The sequence below is a fragment of the Solanum tuberosum genome, unplaced genomic scaffold (genome assembly GCF_000226075.1).
Source record: "Solanum tuberosum cultivar DM 1-3 516 R44 unplaced genomic scaffold, SolTub_3.0 scf00532, whole genome shotgun sequence".
NCBI lineage: Eukaryota > Viridiplantae > Streptophyta > Magnoliopsida > Solanales > Solanaceae > Solanum > Solanum tuberosum.
The window spans coordinates 143,567-150,690 of NW_006239461.1; positions in this window are offsets into that span (position 1 = coordinate 143,567).

Sequence of the window (7,124 nt, forward strand, 5' to 3'; positions counted from 1 at the left end):
TTATGGAGACTTTGAGTTTAATATGAACTCGCATCTCCATATCGATGCTCAATACTACTCCCAAAATATACTTAGCTCATATGTTTTTAAGACTAACTTCTTTCTTTGGTTTGAGATAATTACTCAAAACCTAGCTTAAAAAGCTTCTTAGAATCGATGTTCCCTTTTCTTGCTCAAATGTGAAAACATTTATAAACTCTTAGGGAATACTTAGTTCCCTTATAACTTCTTTGAGAAAATGAACTCAACTCTTTAGTCTTAGCTTAACTTGAAACTTTTAGTCTTAAAACAAAGTTAAAACATTTGTAAAAGACCCTTGAAAACCTTTATGACTTCACTTGACTTGACTCTTAACTTCACTTGAATTGACTCTTAACTTTTCTTGAAATGAATTATGGATTCAAGGATTATGATTTGTGATAGGAAAGGTCTATTGATGTTTAGGAATGATTTCGAATAGCTAAACTTAAGAAAAGTTACGAAATCACCGTCTTGGAACAAGTCCGCGATACGGAGATGTTTTTGAATAAAAGCTCGTGAAATTTAATTTTGAGACAAAGAAGTCCGCATCCTCTCCACGACACGGAGAAAATTTTTGTACAAAGAGGGAGCAAGTCCGCGACGCGGACTTGCATGCCAAAACGACCTCGACTCTTCCTTCTTCGCTTTCCAGCCCCAATTCGCCTAAACTCGACTATATTCCCCAAACTCGTTTTAGATCCCGATACCCAGCATATGTATTCAAGAACCTAACTCAAAGTAACTCTAAAACAAAGGTCTCAGAAACTCCACAATTCAACCCAATTCAAGAACAACATTCAAATTCAAGAATTCATGTCAAGAACACCAACTTTCAAACTCTTTTAGGACGAATTGCGCTGAACTAAACATGTTTGGCGCGTGGGTAAATGAACCTAATTCTATGAGAGACTCACATACCTTGTAGGATCAATTCTTTGGTGAATCCACAACCAAAATTGATCGTTCTTGGCGAATCTTGTTTTTCCTATTTTCCTTTCTCTTGCGTTCTTTCCCCAAAAACCCTAACTCTATTTTTCAAATGTATAAACTGAATCCTATTAGTTTAGACCCTAAAAACATTACCAAAAATGAATTAAAATAAAAGGGTAAGGAAAGGACCAAAACACCCTTTAAAAATCCGGATTGGACATTTCCTTATTCCAACAACCCAACTTCCAAAGGGCATAACTCACTCATACGAACTCAGAATCATGCAAACTCAGCGGTGTTGGAAAGATAATTCCAAGGTATTTCCAACCATATCTGGAACTACACCTAAACCATCCTGAGATAGGAGTTATGGGCGTTTGAAGTTGACCAAAAACTCACTTTTCCTAACTTAAGAAATTTCCAGATTTTAATTCTTTCCAAAAATGACTATTTCCAATTATAAGCTTCTTCCTAGTTGTTTCAAATTGCGAGATGTTACAATATCTCCCCCTTGGGAACATTCGTCCTCGAATGAGATTACTCTTACTAGGCTAAGGGTGTAACATCAAACATACAATTTAAACACCCAACAAGTACAATGCAGTTTCAACATGCCAACTTAATATCAACGCCAAGAAAAGGATTAGTACCTTAATTTGGAACTTTCAAGTATACCCAATCACATAATCTACCTTTGATACCTCAAAACACTATCTCCCCCTTGTTCAAAGGCCACCACTTTTTGCTTATGAACACTTGCCTTTAATTCAAGCAATAAAGGATCTTGGTCTTTCTCGCCTTTTATTTCTGACACTAAGGATGGTTCAGACCCATTACTCACCACTATTCTTCCTTCTGTGGAATCCATTAATCGAACTCCTAATCGTGCCAGTCTATGCACCTCTTGTGCTAACTCTTTCTTACCTTCCTCAAAATGGGCGATACTACCCATAAACAATCTATTCAAGGCATCAGCAACAACACTAGTCTTACCTGGGTGATAAAGAATACTCATGTCATAATCTTTGAGTACCCTAACTACTTTCTGTGTCTGAGATTAAGTTCTTTCTAACTAAACACATACTGAAAACTCTGGTGATCGGTGAACACTTCCACATGAACACCATATAGATAATGGCGCCATATTTCCAAAGCAAAACTATGGCAGCCAACTCTAGATCACAAGCTGGGCAATTCTTCTCATGAACTTTCAACTTTTACAATTCTGTTGGTGCCATTCTATATGGAGGAATAGAGATAGGACGATTATATGGAATGATGTCTATGTCGAAGTTATTTCTCTCTCAGGAGGGACTTCGAGAAGATCATTCGGGAAGACTTTTGGGAACTCTTTTACTACTGAGACTGAAACTGACTGAATAAAAGGTATCTCAACACTTGAGTCATTAACTCAGACTAAGTGATAGACACACCCCTTAGAAACCAACTTTCTTGCCTTAAGATACAAAATGAAATGCCCCTTAAACACTGCTGAACTACTATTCAACTTTATGACTAGCTCACTTGGAAACTGAAACTTGACTACTCGAATTCTACATTTAATAGAGGCATAACAGGCGTGAAGCCATCCCATACCAAGAAGACATCAAAGTCTACCATGTCTAACTCAATTAAATCAGCCATGGTACTCTTGTGATTGACGGAAACAGGACAATCACGATAGACTTTCTCTTTGCTAGAATAAACTCACCAACAGGGGTAGAAACACTGAATGGTTCACTAAGTTTCTCAGGAATAATATCAAAGTTCATAGCAACATATGGAGTTACAAAAGATAAACTCACTCCTGGATCTAGCAAGGCATAAACAGTAAGGTCAAAAACTTGAATCATACCAGTGACAACATCTGGCGAATCCTCTTGCTCTTGGTGACTGTTGATAGCATATAAGCGGTTTGTTCATCCACCCGTACCATTTCCTTGCATGTTCTTTGGGCACTCTTTCATGAAGTGACCCTCTTGTCCATACTTGAAGCAACATGTCTGGCCCTGATGACACTTTCCTGGGTGGGCTCTACCACACCTAGCACATGCAGGATCCTAGTTACCTCCTTGTGCCACACTATCCTGAGACTGTGCAGGTCCAACTCTGAAGTTCTGCAAATTTTGTCCAGTATACTCACCTTTATTTCTAGGTGCACGTGCACTAGCAGATGATGTAGCAGGTCCCTTCTATTTCTGTTGGAAAGATGATCGATTGGCATTACTCTTCTACTGCCTGGACTCATTCCATGTCTTATCCCTCTTGTACTTGAACTCATCTCTATCTCTCAGTTTCTCTTCCTCAACCTGCTGCACATAGACCATCAACCTCGAAATATCTATGTCCCTAATAAGCATCGCTGCCCGACCCTCTTTGCTTGATAGACGGCCCAACCCAGCAACAAACAAGCTCATTTTACTCTTCATGTCCTTAACCATCTCCGGAGCATAACGGGATAGTTGGTTGAACTTTAACCCATATTCATGAACACTTAGAGAATCCTGCTTAAGTGTAAGGAACTCACGTACCTTGGCCTCTTTCAGTTCTCGGGGAAAGAAACTCCCTAAGAAAGCTTCCTCAAAATAGGCCCAACTCGCACGTGGTGCATCCTCATCTCTACCCTCCTTCCATTGGTCAAACCAAGTCCGAGCAACACTCTTCAATTGATATGCATCTAACTCAACTCGTTCAGTGTCAGCAACATGCATCACCTCGAATACCTTTTCTAATTCTTTAGTGAAATTCTCTAGATCCTTAGTAATGCTCGAACCAATGAAACTTGGGGGATTCATCCTCAAGAACTCACTAATCCTCGAAGTGTCAGCCCCTTCTTGTCAAGCTCCTCTTTGCTGACCAACCTGTTTAGTCACAGCTTGACTCAGCATCCTAATTGTCTCTCTGAACTCAGCATTTGTACATTCTCCTTGCAGTTGCACGTTAGGTGCATTGGGTAACTCTTGTTCCTCAATATTCCTCCTAGCTAGACAACCCATGACTGCTTTTCGTGGAGGCATGGTTATCTGACAGCACACGCAAGCACGAATTAGAGGGAAACTTTTTAGAGATAAACTCTAACGCACAAAGTGAGTATGAAAAAAGTGAGGAATTTCCTAAATGTTGCAGTCTCTTAATAATAGATGTGGCGCGCTCCACACTATTAACTAGAACTTTACAGACAAGGCTTCATAGACTCCCTAGGACTCTTGAACACTGTGCTCTGATACCAAATTTGTCACTCCCCGAGCCTATACCTGGGCGGGACTGGCACTCGAAGACCATTGTTGGCCCCAAGCAAACCCTTGGCCTGACTTACTTACTCAGCGAAAGACTATATGCATATTTATAATGATCAACCACTATAAATGTACTTTAAAAGAATAAATTGAACTGCTCAAACTGAACTCATAATGTTTTTAAAATAAATATTTAACTTAGCCAAAATGGCAACTCAACTCTGAACATAAGTCAATAACAAAGTAAAGACAAATGACTAACTGATTGTCTATCTATGAAGCCTCTAAAACAACTAAGATGGATGTCGGGACAGGACCACGACATCCTAATGAACTAAAACTAGAAAGAAATGAAAATGGATCCTCCGGAAAGCAAGGAGGCTCACCAACTGACTCTGAGTGCTCAACCTGATCAAAGATGCGCTGGGTGCTGATCGTGGTTACCTGCGTCTGCATCATAATACGATGCAGGCCAACTGGCATCAGTACATTGAATATACGAGTATGTGAGTTGGAATGCTAAAACAAGATATAGGCTTGAAAGGATTCTGAAAGAAACACTTATCTTGGCTCTTCTCAACTCATGAATACTTAACTGAACTCTTTTTATTATAAAGCAATTTAAAACAAGTGCAATATAAAGAAAAAGGAAAACATGAATGTCAACTCAAAACCATAATATCATAAAAGACATACCATGCTTCCTCTCAAAGTCTACTTGTGCAATGCATGAATGAAGTCACATACCCCCATTCATACTAAGCAGAACCCCTTGAGGAACCATGCAATTACTGTTGTGGGAGTTTCTCTAACCGACAACCACCACTATGGGCCTAAGTGGTGATACAACGTTCTTACCATCACGCTACCATATTGTCCTATACTTTGCCGTCATATAGAACTACTTAACTTAGTGGATCCACTAGCTTAACTTATGTGATCATCTAAAAAGTATGACCCATTAATACCCATGATGGCTACATAGTTTATGGAAACTAGAGTTAATATGAACTCGCATCCCCATATCGGTGCTCAATACTACTCCCAAAATATACTTAGCTCATATGTTTTTAAAACAACTTCTTTCTTTGGTTTGAGATAATTACTCAAAACTTAGCTTAAAAGCTTCTTGGAATCGATGTTCCCTTTTCTTGATCAAATGTGAAAACATTTATAAACTCTTAGGGAATACTTAGTTCCCTTATAGCTTCTTTGAGAAATGAACTCAACTCTTTAGTCTTAGCTTAACTTGAAACTTTTAGTCTTAAAACAAAGTTAAAACATTTGTAAAAGACCCTTGAAAACCTTGATGACTTCACTCTTAACTTCACTTGAATTGATCCTTAACTTTCCTCAAATTGAATTATGGATTCAAGAATTATGATTTGTGATAGGAAAGGGCTCTTGATGTTTAGGAATGATTTTGAATAGCTAAACTTGAGAAAAGTTACGAAATTACCGTCTTGGAACAAGTCCGCAATGCGGAGATGTTTCTGAATAAAAGCTCACGAAATTTAATTTTGAGATAGAGGAGTCTGCATCCTCTCTGCGACGCGAAGAAAATTTTTTGTACACGGAGAGAGCAGTCCGCGACGCGGACTTGCATGCCAAAACGACCTCAACTTTTTCCTTCTTCGCTTTCCAGCCCCAATTCGCCTAAACTCAACTATATTCCTCAAATTCATTTTAGATCCCGATACCCATCATATGTATTCAAGAACCTAACTCAAAGCAACTCTAAAACACAACGTAAAGGTCTCATAAACTCCACAATTCAACCCAATTCAAGAACAACATTCAAATTCAAGAATATATGTCAAGAACACCAACTTTCAAACTCTTTTTGGATTAATTGCGCTGAATTAAACATGTTTGGCGCGTGGGTAAATGAACCCAACGCTATGAGAGACTCGCATACCTTGTAGGATCAATTCTTTGGCGAATCCACAACCAAAATCGATTGTTCTTGGAGAATCTTGCTTTTCCTCTTCTCCTTTCTCTTGCGTTCTTTCTCCAAAAACTCTAACTCTATTTTTCAAAAGCGTAAACTGAATCCTATCATTTTAGATCCTAAAAATATTACCAAAAACGAATTAAAATAAAAGGGTAAGGAAAGGACCAAAACACCCTTTAAAAATTCGGATTGGACATTTCCTTATTCCAACAACCCAACTTCCAAAGGGAATAACTCACTTATACGAACTCAGAATCATGCAAACTCAGCGGCATTGGAAAGATCATTCCAAGGTCTTTCCAACCATATCTGGAACTATACCTAAGTCATCCTGAGCTAGGAGTTATGGCCGTTTGAAGTTGACCAAAAATTCACTTTTCCTAACTTAAAACAAATTTCCAGATTTTATTTCTTTCCAAAAATGACTATTTCCAATTATAAGCTTCTTCCTAGTTGTTTCAAATTGCGAGATATTATAGTTTCGATCAATACCGCTGACTTGAATAGTGCTCTCAATCGAATAAACATGTTAATGTTACGGCTACAATGAGACCAAATGAAGTTGCATAGACAATAAGTGAACTCTTTGCATCTCGTTGTGATTAGCCATTTATCAAATTGATTCTCTTGTGATGACCGTTGCACACTAGCTAAAGTGTGGAGTCTTGTTTGACTTTAGTGTCAATGCCTTGTGTGATGAGCTTACTTTGAACCATGCCAGAATGCACCTAGAATTTTCTCCGTTAGTCTGGTTGATTAAGTAAGGCTTGCCCTTGAGATGATCTTAGGCAACTTTAAAGAGTGTGAACCAATTTGACATATACCTCTTTTGTTGCCTATCCGTGAGTGTGTGAACCTCTCTTGAACACCCCTTGAACCTTACCTTTCTTTGGAAGAAACTTGATGAAACCTAGACCTTTCTTAATCCACTACCTATAATCCTCTTGATTTGTGGTTTAGTGAATAGCCAACTTAGGCCAAAA